Below are 18838 nucleotides of genomic sequence, written 5' to 3'. Positions count from 1 at the left end.
CCCTCGTTTTGCTTTGAACTTTGAGTTTCTGATCTACAACAACGAACACTTGCTGACAGTAAACGTACAAAGTATTGCTTTCTCATCTAGATTAGTAAGAAACATTTTTTTTGATAGACAGTCAGGAGTATCCCCATTGGACAAGACCCTGGGAGAAATCCCTCGCCAATCCCCAAGAAGCTTTAATAAAGAGAAAGGGAATCCCAACACCCTACGACAATCCAGAACAATTTAGGGAACTGTGCAGGTGCGTGTGTGTGCAGTGCTTTTTGGATAGGTACTAAGCAATGATTGTGGATGTCTATTGATAGTGGGAGGCATGTTGTTTTCGTTACTGTGTGGGTTTAGGTATGAAATTGTTGAATCTGTGAAAGAGCTTAAAAATACAGGGCTGTTCTGTTCACAGTTCCAGCCAGCAAACTAATCCGAAATATTCCAAATTTAGTTATTTTAAATATACCCCAGGACTTTTGATTCTGGGCATAGTTTATGCAAAGCAAGCATTTGTTATAAACAAATGGGGGACCTCAGTATGACAACATTTAAATCTATAAAAAATTGTAATAAAACGGTCCCAATATATATTACATCTGTTCACAGACCCAGCAACCTCATACCACTTTGCAACGCCCATACACACATTAAAGGAGGAGCTTTATAGAAGCTCCACAGAACAAGGGTAGGCAGATAGGAGAATATATTAGAAAGTATACGGGGAGGTATCCAATAAGTTAAGGAAATAGGATGTATGGAATAGTTTCAGCAGCTGGCTGATAAGAAAATGGAGGCGCCCTGCACAACCACACTTCTGCAATCACAAACCCCAGGATTATTTTTCATGTCAAAATTGATTTCCAAGTTTAACAGGATGGGTTAACATACTTGTGTACATTATAATTCTGATCTTATTTCTTTTTGTTTCTGTTATAATTATGCTTTATTGCCTCTCACCATGTATGCCAGCAATATTTACACTTTTAGGACACAACCTGCTAAATAATTTGGGTTATTTTGTTAACCCAAAAATGGGGGTACTGTCGTGAGAATTTTTAAACATATTAACTTATATTAAATGAGTTTGGGTTAACAAAAATAACCACATGCATACCTTAACATTATAACCTATAAGTCACACAAAAACCTGACTTTCAGAAAGCAGCCCTTTAGCTGACATCAGCTCCAATCGGGACTCTGACCTAAAAGGGTCATAAGAAATTGCATTGCTAGCAGTTAATCACCCACAGCACATCAGATGCCCCAAATTTATGCAAGGTTATTAAAACAGACAACAAATTATCTGTCCACTCAATGGAGGAGATTGTTTTGGGACATTGATGGACTGGACAATCAGTTAACAGATGCGGACACTGAAAGAATTATTATGGAACAAGATATTTCTAAACAATTTTAGTCATGATTTGTGAAAACTCATTTACTAAGAATGTGACAGGGAGGGGTCATTTGTGATCCTCTCCTGACGATCAGTCTTTATAAAAGGAATGTCCAAATGTCCAGTCGTCGTCCTTCCACGGAGAGACCACAGACCCTTTGAATGGTTGCCATCTCTGTCTCTCTCTCTGGAAGTGACCCAGGGGCCTCTGTATCTGTCGTCTATCAATATGTATACGTTTGTTAAGTACTGTCATATATATTCAGTTAAATATTGCTTTTTCCTTTGCTTCATATTCTTTTTGTAAGTTCAATAAAACTGAATGGTTTACTGCTCATATGGTTTGAATGCTGTTTAAGAATGACTGTGTAAGAGTGTTTCTCTGTATGCAAGGTCCTTTTATATCCAGATCTCTCTGGACTGCTTTTTGGTAAGTGAAGCAGGCAGAAAGGGCCATGCACAATGAACTAGAAGGGGGGGGACAAAAGAATCCCGCCACAATGGGCTAACACAGTGAGGAACACTTGGCCCTGGCTTGTAAAAAATTTGGAGCAGGTGAAGGAGAGATACAAGGCACAGGCAGACAAACACAGGGCGCCCCAATGGGAGTTAAAGGTTGGAGGGAAGGTATACCTCTCCACCAAGAATCTCAGGTCTTTACGTCCGTGTCAGAAACTGTGTCAGAAATTTGCGGGGCAGCTCCCAATCTTCTGGGTTATCAATGAGGTTACCTTGGAGTTGGAACTGCCGAAAACCTTACAGGGGGTGCACCCGGTATTTCATGTGAGCCTGTTAAAACCATTTGTACCAGCACCTGAATGGCACCCCGAACCCGCAGCTGCAACCCCAATTATGGTACAAGGGGAACAGCACTTTGAGATCTCCAGGATGTTGGATTCTCGGGTGCGGAGGGGTCAGCTGGAGTACCTCGTGCATTGGCAACACCTGAACTCCAGCCACGATGAGTGGGTGTCCGCGGTGCATGTGAAAGCTCCCACCCTGGTAGCGGAATTCCATTGGCACTATCCCACCAAGCCGGGAAACCCCAGGGAGGGGTCTTTGGGGAGGCGGAGTGTCAGCAAGGGCATCCATTCGGGCCCCGGATAAGCAAGCTCCGTTCTCCCCCCCCCCCCACGTGCTCTTTCTTTCTCTTGCTTGGCATTAGTGTTTCAATAGACATCCGCTGTGAGCTAGCTGGAGCCGCAGGACTATGCCTGGGAGCCCGAGAGATCGTTTACTAGTCAATTTCACCAGTATGTCTCTTAATGGGTAATCACTGGCAAATACTTCCTTATTGTAAACTTGTATCCTTTCCCATTCAGGACAGCTCTGCTGCATCTCATCCTTTTGTGTTCTGCCATTACATGTAATCAATTCTATTGTATGTTCCCTAAAAAGATGACCAGTATTTCTCCCATCTGTATTCTGACCGTCTGGAGTGAAGTTTACTATTACTGGAGGCCCAAGATTCCCCCTGTTGTCAACCCTTCCCAGCAACTGACGTTCAGAGGTATACTGCTTCTGACTGTGGAGGTTCTGTTGAGAGATCATGGCTAAGGCTATGGATATGTCTCTCCTCCGTGAATTTGTCCAGTCCTCTCATAAAGTGATTTAAACACTATCTCTTGCAGCAGGGAATTCCACCAGTTAGGAAAGACAAAACGGATGTAAGCAACTTAGGGTCTCCCTTGGGAAGAAAGGCTGGGTATAAAATGAATTGAATAAAGAATGTGCCCCATCTGAAGGAGGACTTTCTTTTGTCTGTCTAGAAGCTGGTTGCCTATCAAGGATATATATTTTTTTAATGCTTTTAATGCTTTTTCTGTTCCTGCTTACCAGCCCTCCAAGATCTTCAACTACCTGAAACGGTGTTGGATTTGTGACACTCTGTTCATTATTTTCTCCATCGTTTTCCTCATCACCTGCCTGGTGATTTACCCCTACAAGTAAGTTTCAGTTCTGGGTCCCATCGCTGAGGCCCTTCTGTCTCATTAAAGCTGCTGACTTTGGTGGGTTTCAGACAGATGAACGAAGGTGGAGAGGACCAGCCATGGCTGTGAACCACTGTGGGGCAGCTAGATGTGATGGGGTAGACATTTCTTGTTAGCCCTACCCCAATTGTATACATAGCATAGTGTGAGTATTCAGTTTTAAGAGGGAAAAGGCCACACGTTCAGTACATGTGCATCTCCCCCCCCCCTTCTTTACTGGTTTGCACATGCACATAGTTGGAAGTTGAAACACTGCAAAAAAAGCAAAGTGATGCCAAATTGGGGGAAATTCAGCTGAGGAGGAGAAAGCTGAGGAGGTCCCCCAAATGGGGCAATACCACAGACCTTTGGCATGCCAGTAATTGCATGGGTGTAAAGTGCGATCAAGTCACAGCCAACTAATGGCCACCCCGCAAGGGGCTTTCGAGGCAAGCAAGAAGCAGAGGCGGTTTGCCATTGCCTTCCTCTGCAGAGTCTTCCTTGGTGGTGTCCCTTCCAGGTACTGACCCTGCTTAGCTTCCAAGATCTGATGAGATCGGGCTATACCATCCCTCCCTATACCAGTAATTAGAGAGCATCATAGATGGGCAAATGCAGGCCCTTCCCCAAAGACCTGACAGTCTAAAGGCAAAGAGAGAGCTTCGTCCTCTCATGATTCCCCAGTGTGGTGCAGTGGCTAAGAGCAGTGGTGTGGAGCGGAACTGGGTTTGAGTCCCCACTCCTCCACATGAGCGGCGGAGACTAATCTGGTGAACTGGGTTAGTTTCCCCACTCCTACACATGAAGCCATCTGAGTGACCTTGGGCTAGTCATAGTTCTTTCAGCTCCACCCATCTCACAGGGTGTCTGTTGTGGGGAGGGGAAGGGAAGGTGATTGTAAGCCGGTTTGAGTCTCCCTTTAGTGGTAGAGAAAGTCAGCATATAAAAACCAACTCTCCTCCTCCTCCTCCTTCTTCCCCCGCAGAGTGCTCTACAACACAGCCTATTACTCCATGGAACACCACCAACCCTTTTTCGGCTACTACTTCACGAATGCTCTCCTGATAGTACTGCAACTGCTAAACGTCTTCTGGTCTTACCTTACCATCCGCATGGTGTCCAAGTTCTTCGCAAGTGGCACAGTAGGTGCAGAGAGTGGTCAAGGGAGGAGGATGCTCATCAAAGTCCAATAAAATATATCATGGGCCTTTGTGGGGGGGGGAAACCCCATATGTAAGGGTGGTTTGTGGACCCTCAGCATGGGAATTCGTTCTCTACATATGCTCAGATTGTTATTATCTCTTCCCATTCCACAGGGCTAAAGCCAGATGCTAAACTGAAGGAGGGGTCAAGCCCCCTCTCAGCCTCACCTGTTACTGCAACGTGGGCCTACCTTACAGGGCTGGTTCAAAGGTTCATATGAGAAGAGTTTTGAACCCTGAAAGCACCACACAAATGCTAAATATTATTATCTTTCTTTCCAGGGATTAGGCAAGGTCACCTAGTCTGTTTATATCCTCACAACAACCTTGAGAGGAAGCTTATGCTGAAAGAAAATGGCTGAACCAAGTTCAACCACGGGTTTGCTTGAAGGTAGGGCTGTTGATTCGGTTTGGCCCGAACTGAAAATCAGCCGAATTTCCCTTGATTCAGTGGTTTTTAGTTCGAGACGAACCGAACTAAAAAATGGCGGGCAACCGGGGAGCCGAATTCAGCGAGTTCGGGAGTTCACGAATAAATCCGGCCAATTCGGGGCCGTCAGTAAGCAGCATAACCTTCAGTAAGCAGCATTCTCCTCCCCCGGCCAATCGGTGGCCAAGCTTGGTCTTCTTCTAGCCAATCAGTCAGGATTGAGTACTGGAGGAATCAGCTGATGTGCGGCCCCGCCGGGGAAAGAGAGAGAGAGGGAAATCCTCGTGTGTGTGTGCGGGGGTGCTTGTGCACATTCACTCCTTTCCGTGGCTGCAGGGGGCGCATTTTTTGGGGTACAGACCCCAAACTTTCAGGGGATATTCAGACAAGCCTTCTTAAGAGACCACCCAAGTTTTGTAAACATTGGGTCAGGGGGTCCCGAGATATGGGCTCCCCCCTTTTTCTTTCCATGGCTGCAGGGGGCGCATTTTTGGGTGTGCCGACCCCAAACTTTCAGCAGAGCATCAGACAAGGCTTCTTAAGAGACCCCCAAGTTTTGTAAACATTGGGTCAGGGGGTCCCGAGATATGGGCTCCACCCCTTTTTCCTCTCCCCCGTTTTCTATTTCCGTGGCTGCAGGGGGCGCTTTTTTGGGGGTGCAGCCCCCAAACTTTTATCATAGCTTCAGACAATCCTTATTAAGAGACCACCCAAGTTTTGTAAAGATGGGTTCAGTGGGGGCAGAAATATCGGCTCCCCCCCTTTTCTCTTTCTGTGGCTGCAGGGGGTGCATTTTTGGGTGTGCCGACCCCAAACTTTCAGCGGAGCTTCAGACAAGGCTTCTTAAGAGACCACCCAAGTTTTGCAAACATTGGGTCAGGGCCCCCCGAGATATGGGCTTTCCCCTTTTCCCTATTGGGATGAATGGATCACCCTCGAGAGATGCATACATATGGATCTCATATTGGATACAAATGGAATCATATTGGATTACCCAGCCTCCCAGCCCCTCCTGATGGAACAGAAGACAGCCACAGTAAGACCCCTTTGGGGGCTTTAATCTGTAATTTTTCTTTTCTGTGTGTGTGGGGGGGGGGAAAGCAGAGTCTCTGTGTGTGTGGGGAGGGAGCAGTTTTTGTGGGTGGGGGGGGAAGCCAAAGGGGGCTTTTGCCAGTACTGCCTGGGGTGTGTGCTCCCCCTCCAGTCTCTCTCTCCCTGGTTTGAGGGGGGGCTTCATTTTTATGTCTTCAGGTTTTCCCTCATTCATAAGATCAGTTAGGTTATTTTGATGCTTGCTCAAAACTGGTTTGCAAATGGTGACTTAAAGAATGCATCTGCCTGGTCCCAAGTCCAATGCAAAAGGAGAAATTCCACCCCCTCCTGCTCATTATGCATAGCTAGCTGCCTCTGTCCCTTTCCATGGTTTGCAAACTCCCAGGTGTCAGGTGTTGCTTTGCACTGTTGCAAAGGTGTTGCATTGCGTGCTTGTGTTGCTTTGCAGTTGTATTGTTTTGCAAAATTCTTCACACCTGCCCCGCCCTTTGCATGTTTGCAAAGGTGTTGCTTTGCAGTTGTGTTGCTTTGCAAAGTTCTTAGCAGCTGCCCCGCCCTTGCTCTCATCAGCTGTTTGTCGGGGCTGGGAGCTTTGTGCGTGGGCGGCAAGCTCTGCTCAGAGATGCACATTAAGGGTGGGGGGGAACCCTTTCGGGGCCCATATCTCAGCCCCCCCGACAAAATCTTTACAAAACTTGGGGGTCTGGCAAGAAGGGTCCTTTGAAGCTCCTCTGAAAGTTTGGGACCTCTACCCCCAAAAATGCCCCCCCCAGAGCCACAGAAAGGTGCGGTTGTGTTTTTAATGGCTTTATTCAGCCAAATTTTTTTCCCGAACTTTGAATTCCCGCCGAATTACACAGACCCGAAGTGGGGGAGTTCGGACTTCGGCATATCCCGAATCTAAACGGGCTGAATTCAGCCGAATCCGAACTATACCGAATTTTTTAAAATTCAACAGCCCTACTTGAAGGGTTGGGATTTGAACCCAGGTCATCCCACACCTGTGTTCTAACCCCTATACTGTCTCATCTCCCTTCATGCCTAGAGGCCTCTGGCATTAGGAGGCAGCAGGGACTAACCCTTTCTACAGCCTGAGTCGTCGAACTGTAAGACAGGAGGCCATTTCCTAACATGGCCAAACCTACTGTGGGTCTTTCCTTATGCGTCCAAGCCCTTTGGACATGTGAGATAAAGCCTGGTGCCTTCTGCAAGCCTTCTCTATGGTGTGTTGACTAGGGTTGCCAACCTCCAGGTACTTCCAAATATACAGCTGCTATAGCTATGTGTTACAATAAATTGTCTAGCAAAAAAATATATGAAATTGGGCACAAAAAAGTTATATGTTGCCTTTATAGATTTAAAAGGAGCTTTTGATTCAATTGATCGGAACCTTCTCTGGAACAAATTAGAGTCCCTGAACATAGACCCCCGCCTTTTATATCTCATTAAACAACTCCACACAGGTACCTTTTGCCAGATCAAATTCTTGGATGAAGGCCACTTAACACCCAAAATTCCTACCTCAAAAGGAGTGAAACAAGGCTGCGTTTTAGCCCCGCATCTTTTTAATCTATTTTTAGCTGATCTTCCAAAGATTTTTAACTCAATTGATGGTCATTCCTAGGGCTGTCAATTCGGTTCGATCCGAACTGAAAATCAACCGAATTTCACCTGATTCGTTGCTTTTCTGTTCGGACGGATCCGAACTCAAAACTGGCGGGCAACCGGGGGGGCCGAATTCAGCGAGTTCAGGAGTTCGCGAATAAATTCGGCCAATTCGGCCGTCAGTAAGCAGCATAACCGTCAGTAAGCAGCATTCTCCTCCCCCGGCCAATCGGTGGGCAAGCTGGGTCTTCTTCTGGCCAATCAGTCAGGATTGAGTACTGGAGGAATCAGCTGATGTGCGGCCCGGCCAGGGAGAGAGAGAGCGAAATCCTCGTGTGTGTGTGGGGGGTGCTTGTGCACATTCGCTCCTTTCTGTGGCTGCAGGGGGCGCATTTTTTGGGGTGCACACACAAAACTTTCACTGGAACTTCAGATGAAGCTTCTTAAGGTACCCCCCAAGTTTTGTAAACATTGGGTCAGGGGGTCCCGAGATATGGGCTCCCCCCTTTTTCTTTCCATGGCTGCAGGGGGCACATTTTTGGGGGTACAAATCCCAAACTTTGAGCGGAGTTTCAGACCAGTGTTCTTAAGATAACCCCCAAGTTTTGTAAACATTGGGTCAGGGGGTCTCGAGATATGGGCTCTCCCCCTTTTCCCTCCCCCCCTTTTCCATTTATGTGGCTGCAGGGGGCACTTTTTTGGGGGTGCAGACACAAAACTTTCACTGGAACTTTAGATTAAGCTTCTTAAGGAACCCCCCAAGTTTTGTGAACATTGGGTCAGGGGGTCCCGAGATATGGGCTTTCCCCTTTCCCCTTTCCCCTTTCCCCTATTGGGATGAATGGGGCAGCCGATCCGATCCTGTGTGCATCTCTCCAGAGCAAAACGTTCCGTGCCTAATTGAAATCATCTTGGATTACAGCCCGTCCTGATGGAACAGAAGACAGCCCCTTTGGGGGCTTTAATCTATAATTTTTCTCCTGTGTATGTGTGTGTGTGTGTGTGGGAAAGCAGAGTCTGTGTGTGTGTGGGGAGGGAGCAGTTTCTGTGGGTGGGGGGGAAGCCAAAGGGGGCTTTCGTCGGTTCTGCCTGGAGTGTGTGTTCCCCCTCGAGTCTCTCGCTCCCTGGTTTGAGGGGGGAGGTTTCAGTTGTGTGTTGCAAAGGTGTTGTTTAACAAGGTTGTGTTTGCAGTTGTTTTGCTAATTTCTCTGCTGTTGTCGGGCTGGGAGCTTTGTGCGTGAGCGGCAAGCTCTGCTGAGAGATGCACAACATTAAGGGTGGGGGGACCCCTTTCAGGGCCCATATCTCAGCCCCCCCTGACCCAATCTTTACAAAACTTGGGATGTCTTTCAATAAACGTCCTTTGAAGCTCTGCCAAAAGTTTGGGACCTCTAAGCCCAAAAATGCCCCCCCCCAGAGCTGCGGAAAGGCGCGGTTGTGTTTTTAATGGCTTTATTCGGCCGAATTTGTTTCCGAACTTTGAATTCCCGCCGAATTGAACGGATCCGAAGTGGGGGAGTTCGGACTTCGGCACGTACCGAACCCACAAGGGCCAAATTTGGCCGAATCCGAACTGTACCGAATTTTTTTTTTGACAGCCCTAGTCATTCCCCTAAGATTGGAAACCTGAAAATTCCACTGTTACTTTACGCCGATGACGCCGCTAGTTTATCTTTTACAAGGGTCGGCTTATTAAGACACCTACAACTGTTCGCTGATTATTGTAAACATAACAAATTGCAAATTAATTATGCCAAAACCAAAATTCTAGTTTTCACCAAAAGCTGGCATCTTTCAAAATGGTCCATCGACAATGTACCAATGGAGCAGGTCAAGACTTTTAAATATTTGGGTCTCACTTTTAACTACAATTTAACTTGGACAAATCACAGAAATAATGTCATCAACTTAGCTAAATATTCAGCATCACAGATTAAACGATTTTTTTACTTAAAAGGGAACCAATATGTACCTGCAGCTATTCATGTTCTTACAGTTAAGATTTTGGCGCAACTACTGTATGGAATACCTGTCTGGATAGAAACATTGAATAAAAATTTGGAAGCTGTACAAACTTCCTTCCTCCGCCAAATACTAGGACTTCCTAGTTGCGTCCCATTCCAATCTATCCTTAGTGAAACTGGAATGATGACTTTAGAGACCAAAGCTTGGCTCTCAACTTTTAAATACTGGATTAAGATTCATTTTTCTCCAAATGAAAATCGTCTTACTCCCTTTTTATTAAAAGAAGCTGCAGATACAGAGTGGTTCACACTTATCCCACACAAACTGAAAACCTTGGGATTAGATATAGACAACTTATTGATGCTGGACAGCCAAACCATTTTCCGAGTTATTAAGCAAAGACTACTTGACCATGAAAGACAAACAATCCTGCCTGCAACTCCTTTATCTTGTTCTTCATCCAAATTGGGTCTTTCTGCCAATTTTGGACTCCTCCAGGATTACTTCTACTTTCTAAGTGATCCTTCCCTCCGCAGGGCCTTCATGCTAGCTAGACTAAACGCCTTTCCATAGGCAGTTTTATTCGGGAGATTTAATGGTACCCCTTTGGAAAAGAGAATTTGTGGCTGTGGCTTGAACCAGATAGACTCCATTTATCATATTTTATTGGAATGTGAAATGCTAGCGGACCTACGTACTAAATTTTTAATGCCATCAATTTTGGATAGGAACTCTTCCCCCCACTCTTTGTTCAGACTTTTACTGAACGGGTATGATCCAGAGCCCTGACCTGGATGGCCCAGGCTAGCCTGATCTCGTCAGATCTCAGAAGCTAAGCAGGGTCAGCCCTGGTTAGTATTTGGATGGGAGACCACCAAGGAAGTCCAGGGTTGCTATACAGAGGAAGGCACTGGCAAACCGCCTCTGTTAGTCTCTTGCCATGAAAACCCCCCAAAAAAGGGGTCGCCATAAGTCGGCCGTGTTGAAAGCCAATAATGTAAAATAACATAATTTACACTCCTTTAACAATGTTCAGGTACTAGCTGGAGATCTCCTGCTATTACAACTGATCTCCAGCCGATAGAGAAAATGGCTGCATTGGACTCTATGGAATTAAAGTCCCTCCGCTCTGAAAACCACGCCCTCCTCAGGCTCCACCCCAAAAACCTCTCGCCGGTGGCGAAGAGGGACCTGGCAACCCTATGTGTTGACCAATACCCTGCTTTGCAAGCCAGAAGCCTCTGAGCATGTGCAGAGAAGCTCAACAGGACCGCCGAGTGTGCGCACAGCGGTTTGCCTAACCCCTTCCGGATTTCAAAATCCAGACTGTAATCTTGTGTAAGCACTTGCCCTATCGAAAACCACTAACCACAGCAGGAGACGAAGTTGTCCAAAGAAGTTGGTTTAATGGTAGCATAGGTAAACAGAGCATAGAGAACCCAAGACAGCAATGGAGGAAACTGGCATGCACTTGATAATATAAAAGCATTGAAAAAAGCACTCAGCAGTACAGTCTCATGAGATTATTTCGAACACATTACAAACAGTACAGAGGCGCCGCTGCTCCCACGGACATCTGCAAGCTTCAAAGAGAACAGGAATGCAAAACAGTCCTTGAAGGAGAGACGGTGAGAAAACGAAACTAACTGAGACACAGGCCTGACATTCTGCTCCCCTTAGGGCCCCCTCCTGTTCTGCAAGGGGGATGGTTTATGGGGGTAGGCGGTGTGGAAGGCGTGCACTAAGTGTGGGGTGGAGACATCTCGTGCACGAACCCATTCATCATAGGCAGGGGGGAAGTGTTTCCAACGAACCAGGTACTGCAGAGAGCCGTGACGCACACGAGAGTCCAAATTCTTTGACACTTCAAAATGCTCCCCCCCCACCATCACAGGCTGCTCAGGAGGCGGTTCCGGATGCCAATCTGAGGAGGCAACATGAGGCTTGAGGAGACTGACATGGAAGACAGGGTGGATACGCCTCAAGGTTTTAGGGAGAGTCAGTTCCACAGTGACGGGGTTAATTAATCAGGCAATGGGATATGGCCCCACGTACTTGGCACTGAGCTTATTACATGGTCAGGTAGACCGCAGATTCCTGGTGGAAAGGTACACTAAGTCACCAATCTGAAAGTCTTTGCTGGGAGAGCGATGCTTATCTGCTTGAGCTTTATATTTGCGTTTGGCCCTGTCCAAATTCATTACTAGCCAGGGCCAGGTGGTGTGGATAGCTCAAGTCCAAGAGGCCACATCAACATTTCCCTCCTCCCCCGTCATATCTACACAACCAATAGGACCGAAATCCTGACCATACACAGCGTAGAAAGGACTAAAGCCTGTAGATTGATGCACAGCATTATTGTAAGCATATTCAGCAAAAGGCAATAGTTCAACCCAATCATCTTGGTGATAATTGACATAACAACGTAAATAACATTCCAATACAGCATTGACACGCTCAGTTTGCCCATCCGTTTGGGGGTGATAAGCACTAGATAAACCCTGTTCCACCCCCACCAACTTGAGAAAGGTTTTCCAAAATTTAGCCACGTAGGTACTTCCACGGTCGCAAATTATCTTACGCGGAAAGGAATGTAGACAGAAAACGTGACACAAAAAGGTGGGCCAACTTGGGGGCGGAGGGTATACCCGCACATGGAACCAAATGTACCTGTTTGGAAAACAAGTCAGTGACAACCCATAGTACAGTTTTCCCTTCACTGAATGGGAGGTCGGTCATGAAATCCATGACAATCACTTCCCAGGGTCTGGTGGGAACTTCCAGTGGTTGTAACAGTCCCAGGGGCTTGCCTTGGGACCGTTTGACAGTGGCACAAATGGGACAGCTGCAAACAAAGGAATCCACATCAGTACGCATGCCCACCCACCAAAATTGCCTGCGCAACAAGTGAAGGGTTTTCAGGAAACCAAAGTGCCCTGCCGTTTTAGCCCCATGGGCCAATTGCAGGATCTCTCTCTGAAGTATTTTAGGCACGTACAATTTCGAGTCTTTGTACCAACAACCACCCCGTTCTAGCAGGCCTGGGGGTAGTGTCTGAGCAGTGCGCTCGGCTAGGCATTGAGTACGAAGGGAGTCCAGGAAGGAGTCGGACAGGATCACATACCCCCTGCAGAGGAGGGTGAATTAGGAGCCGTCGGCGGTGGTGACGGAGTGGGGGGGAACCGGTTGATGTGGGGCGCTGGTGATAGGCAGCGCGGGTGGGTCTGGTGAGGGAGTCGGCTCTTTTTTGTCCGACGCTCTGCTGTCCACTGCTTGGGTCTGGGACTGGAGCAGAGTTTGGGACCGAGTCTTTACAGCTAGAACGGGTAGAGCTCCTCTGTGCGCCAGGGTGAATAAGGAGTCCGTAGGACGGTCGATCTTTACTGGATATTGGGGAAGCCTGGAGAGAGCATCAGCTAGCACGTTTTGCTTCCCAGGCACATTTTAAGTACAAAACGGAATTGAGCGAAGAAGTCAGCCCAACGTTGTTGTTTTGCGGACAGTTTGTGGGTCCCCGTGAGGGCTTCTAGATTTTTGTGATCGGTCCAGACTTCAAAGGGGACCCTGGAACCCTCCAGAAATTGCCTCCATGTAGTGAGGGCATGATGGACGGCTGCCGCCTCCTTTTCCCAAATTGGCCAGTTCAGTTGAGCGTGCGCAAATTTCTTGGAAAAATAAGCACAGGGGTGAAGAAGACCGTCAGACCCCCTCTGCAGAAGAGCCCCCCCCCCATGGCCACATCAGACGCATCTACTTGCACAACAAACATGTGGTTTGGGTCGGGATGCTGCAGTACAGGTTCAGAAGTGAAAAGCTGCTTGAGGGTTGCAAAAGCAGTTTGACATTGATCAGTCCAATGCACCTTGGCGGTGGGCAACGTAGCAGAGACCCCTTTCCCCTTGGTTTTAAGAAGGTCGGTGATTGGCAGTGCCACTTGAGCAAAGTTGGGAATGAAACCGCGGTAGAAATTGGCAAAGCCTAGAAACTGTTGCACTTGTTTGCGGGTGGAGGGAGGAGCCCAATCAAGTACAGATTGTACTTTAGCAGGGTCCATGCTGAGGCCCTGATGGGAAATTATGTATCCCAAAAAAGTTAATTGTTCTTGGTGGAACTCGCACTTAGACAACTTTGCATAGAGCTGATTATTACGTAGACGTTGCAACGCTTCTCTGACCAGAGTAATATGTTCATCCATGGATTTAGAGTAAATAAGGATATCATCAAGATAAACCACCATGCCCCGATATAATAAATCATGGAGGATCTCGTTAATGAGTTGCATGAAGACCCCCGGGGCCCCTTTTAACCCAAAAGGCATCACTAGAAATGCATACATTCCGAAGCAGCTAGAGAAGGCTGTGAGGGGTTCGTCCCCGTCACGAATCCGGACCCAGTAACAAGCCTCAACCAAGTCCAATTTGGTGAAAATGCGCCCCTCTCGTAATTGTCCCAAGATGTCTGAGATCAACGGTATGGGGTAGGCGTTGGTTTGGGTAACTGCGTTGAGTTTTCGGAAGTCATTACACAAATGCAAGTCACCCTCCTTCTTATGGACAAAGAAAGCAGGGGCTGAGTTGGGGGCGGTTGACGGTCGAATGAACCCTCGAGCAAGTCTTTTATCCAAAAAGTCTTGCAACACAGCACGTTCGGAAACGCTCATAGGGTAAATCTTGCTTTTAGCCAATGTGCAGTCTTTCACTACTTCAATTGCACAGTCTGTGGTACGGTGGGGGGGCAAGGCATCGCATTCTTTTATATCAAAAAGGGCAAGAGTCCAGTAGCACCTTAAAGACTAACAAAAATATTTTCTGGTAGGGTATGAGCTTTCGTGAGCCACAGCTCACTTCTTCAGATACCAGTATCTGAAGAAGTAAGCTGTGGCTCACGAAAGCTCATACCCTACCAGAAAATATTTTTGTTAGTCTTTAAGGTGCTACTGGACTCTTGCCCTTTTTGACTACTGCAAACAGACTAACACGGCTACCCACTGTGAATTTTATATCAAAAACGTCTTCAAAGTCTCGGTATACCTCGGGTAATGGGGTCGGCAATAAAGTATCGGAGGTTAAGGCTGGAGCGGGTGGAAGTACAACCGCGACCTCACACCGGTGCTGTTCACATTTAGGGTTGGTAAACGTAATTGTGTCAGCCTCCCAGTCTATGGGGGGACTGTGGCCTTTGAGCCAATTAATCCCCAAAACAACTTTGTATTGGATAGGAGCTATGGTTCCCAATGGGAACCAATACCCATCGCCACCCCCCGTGTGCGACGGTCGACTGCCCCCCCTCTAAAATGGCTACCGTCCATTTGAGCGAATTGAACAGGAGCCGGTAGGTCTTCGGACTTGACTTTTAGGGCTGCAAACGTGGCCTCATTGATTAAAGTGCGCCCGCAGCCAGAGTCTATGAGCGCCTTGACATGTAATTGGGGGCCCTTTTTATAGTGTTGTAACACTACATCCACATAAACAGTGTTTTCAACTTCACTCACCATGACAGGAGCCTTGAGTTTTGCAGGAGATTCCGCAGGGGTCTGTGGGGACGCTCCACTCACCACAGACCGTACCCATTTTTTGACAGGTCAAGAGGGGATTCCAGATTTAGGGCTGGGGAATTCCATTGATTATACTCGTTGGAAGAAGGAGAGCTGTCCCCCTCTGGGGCACTTGTAATCCGGGACCCTACGGGGTCGATTGGTGCAGGAAGGTTAGACGATTCTCCAACGTGAAGTGCAGAGGGTGTGGGTCGTCCCGGCGCTGCGCTGCGGGTGGCCGCGGTGCCTCTGCATTGAGGTCGTCCCCGAGCTCGAGGCGGTACGCTTGGTCGAGTGGGTTCTGGACGTTGAGGGCAAGCCGCTGCAAAGTGACCCATTCCACCGCAAACGAGACAGGCCCCTCTCTGAAATCGAGACTCGCGGTCCAGAGGGAGTCGAGTTGTTCTCCGCGGGTTGGGAGTCGAAGGTTTGGTGGGCGGCTTTTGTCCGCCCTTCTCCTTGGTTCTATTTTGGACTAGCGAAACAAATCGCCGGCGGCTTTCAACTTCCTCAGCCAGTAAAATCCAATCTTCAAGGGTATCTGGGTTGCCCCGCATATAAGACCAGTTCAAAATGTCTGGGTGCAAAGCCTCACGAAAGTAGTGGATAAGGGTAGCTTCAGGCCAGTCCACTATCTTAATCGCGAGTCGTTGGAATTAATCTGCAAATTCCCAAACTGGAGAGGAGCCTTGCCTGAGTTGTAAAAGTTCCGCTTTGGCTCTCTCTCCCATGAAGGGATCTTCAAAGCGCCGTTGCAAGGCGAACATAAAATTGTCGAGGGAGCGAATGGAGCGGGACCACGTATCAAACTGGAGGATCATCCAGTCGGCCGCTTTTTCTGTTAACAGAGAGGCAACGAAACAGACGCGGCTATCTTCGGTAGGGAAGAATTGTCTTTGCTCCCTCATATAACTACATGATGCAAAAAACGGGGTAAGGTTTCAACAGAGCCATCATAAGTAACCTTCAGTTTCGGCAGCTTCCATGGCATTGGGGGTACAGGCGGGTATCCAGGAACTGGGGCTCCTGGTAACCCCGGTGCACCCGGTGGCACCGGTAAAGCAGGTGCAACAGGCACTCTGCCGGGCGCTGCGGGGCCTCTGCCTGGAACTATGGGTTCTCCACCAGGAGCGACAGGACCCCCGCCAGGAGCTGCGGGGCCTCCGTCAGGAGGAACCACCGGCGCAGCTGGTTGCTGTGGCAGTTGTTGCGGTTGTTGCGGTGGCTGCTGCGGTGTCACGGGAGCGGGGGCAACGGGTGCAGCTTGAGCCAGTTGTAACTGGTCATTGTCCCTGAGTACTAAGGTCAGTTGATCCTGTAAGCGTGCCACCTGCTCCATAAGGTCCAGATTTTGGTTACGTAGCAAAAATACCTCGTCACTAGTGCCGCCAGTCCGGCGGGACTGGCTGACCTGTAAATTAGCAGCCCAGAGAGACTTCCCACCATATAAGTCCTCCTCGTCGGAATTGTCCGGCCTCTCGGGCAAAGTCCCCGCCAACCTGCGGGAGCATTGAACGCTACGAGATGGGACGAAAGACGGGGAGAATGGGGGTAATTCATAGCCCCCGGGCTGTCGGGGACGCGCGCCACTCCGCGCCCGTTCGACGGCTAAGCGTTCCCTCTCCTCCTACTCTGCCCGAGCTTTTGCCGCGGCTTCAGCCGCTGTCCGTGCTTGCTCCTCCGCTTTCTTGCGCTCAGTCAGGATCTGGTCGGCTTCCAGTTTGGCGGTCAGTGCCGTGGTAATGAGTGGAAGGGCCTCCTGTTCCAAAGTGTAGAGGAGCTCAGCGCGATCTGGCAGGTCCAACATCGGTTGGATCTGTACCGCCAAGGCGGCCGCATCTGCACCAAAGTCGGGGGTGAGATGTTTCGTAAGTTCAGCCACTGAAATAGTGGCCGCAGTGTGGCCTTGGAAGAGGGCAGTCACCCCTGTGGCCACCGCTTTCGCTTCCACTTGGTAGAGCTCGGGGGGTGGTGTGACCAGGGTCGCCATGTTGGCAAAACGGATTGGGACCGCGGTCAGAGTTGGTTGCATTTCACAAGCAGTAAGTTCGGCCAACAGGCTAGTCAACAGTTGTAAATCCTCAGCTGCCAACTGAGCATCTTCCACCAACCGGTCAAGGGTCTGGAGGTCTTGGCAGGTGCTGGTATCAGCAATGTCAGACGTCCAGGGGACCATTGCGGCTAGAGAACGCCACTGAGCCTGAACAAGAGAACGCCACTGAGCCAGTCAAGCGATTAACTTCCGCATCAGTTCGATGTAGCTCAGCTATAACGTCCCGTACGAGGTCGGGGTTGTCAGTCGGTGTTCCCAATGGAAGGGACCACGGATGGAATCCTTCCAGGGCTCCTAGCAGGAACCCGCTACCCGGGGATCAGATCCGCCGGGCCCGGGGCGAACCACACAGGGCTCTAGCCACAGGTAGATCACTCGGAAAGCACCGTCCTTGCTCCCATCCGAGTGGCAGGCGAACCCTCCGGGGCTCCAACCTGACAGGTGAGAGAAATGATTGCTGTCTTAATGTAAGCACTTGCCTTATCGAGAACCACTAACCACAGCAGGAGATGAAGTTGTCCAAAGAAGTTGGTTTAATGGTAGCATAGGTAAACAGAGCATAGAGAACCCAAGACAGCAATGGAGGAAACTGGCATGCACTTGATAATATAAAAGCATTGAAAAAAGCACTCAACAGTACAGTCTCATGAGATTATTTCGAACACATTACAAACAGTACAGAGGCGCCGCTGCTCCCACGGACATCTGCAAGCTTCAAAGAGAACAGGAATGCAAAACAGTCCTTGAAGGAGAGACGGTGAGAAAACGAAACTAACTGAGACACAGGCCTGACATCTTGGCAGAATGGATCGGAAGTCTGTCCATCCCTGGTGGGAGAATGAACAAGTAGGGGTGGGTCAAATGAGCGGAGGCATCTGTCTGGACAAAACAGAAGGGTAGCCAAGGCTGGTGACGAGTCGTCTGGTTCTCTTGCAGGTAGAAAAAGACTTGAGGAGCAACTCGGATGACAGCAAGAAGGGTGAAGAAGACGGCACAGGAGAAGGAAGCAAAGAAGAATGGGCCCGGCCGGCCCAGCCTGAACAGCGGCGGCGGCTGCATCAGCAAAGAGACTGAACGGCAGCAGCCATCCCGTGAACGGCAATACCAGAATCAGGTAGCTGGAGCCAGCTCGAGTGACTGACCAGCCCCTGATCAAGCATACTCTGTTCCCTTCCCAGCTCGCCCTTGTTTCCTGTAGGCCTGGAAAGACCTAACCTTAGACCTGACAGCCAAATCTCTGCTTCCTCGGTCATTTATGCATGGTCGCTTTAACCTCCTTTATTCCCCGTTTCAGCCAGGATCAAAGTAACCCGGGTTGGGGGAAACTGTATGTATTGGCTAGAATGATCAGGGACGAAACTGTGTGCTAATGGAGGAATGAATACAGAGAAGCAGTCTCCCAAGTTCAAATCAAGTCCCACCCCTTTAAATGCTGCTCTGTAATTGGCTGATTTGCAGTACTCACCCTGAGAGAAGATTTCCTTCCCCCCAGACCCAACTGCCGCATAAAAAAGCATTTTAAGAACAAAAAACAAAGCAATCTGAAAGAAGGGGGGGGGAATCCAAGCCTCGTTTTTAAAAAAGCCTTTCTTTTGCTCAGAAAGAGCTCCGAGATAGCAGGAAGCAGGAAGCACTTG

The 18838-nt window shown here is 48.7% G+C and overlaps 1 pseudogene; it reads left to right on the top strand.

Moving 5' to 3' along the window:
• LOC130472643 (ceramide synthase 4-like) overlaps positions 1-18342 on the top strand; it is a 37155-nt pseudogene extending 18813 nt beyond the window's left edge.
• Positions 18343-18838: the final 496 nt, after the last annotated feature.

This window comes from Euleptes europaea, chromosome 2 (assembly GCF_029931775.1).
Source record: "Euleptes europaea isolate rEulEur1 chromosome 2, rEulEur1.hap1, whole genome shotgun sequence".
NCBI classification, from domain to species: domain Eukaryota; kingdom Metazoa; phylum Chordata; class Lepidosauria; order Squamata; family Sphaerodactylidae; genus Euleptes; species Euleptes europaea.
This window is presented reverse-complemented; position numbering and strand designations above follow the sequence as displayed.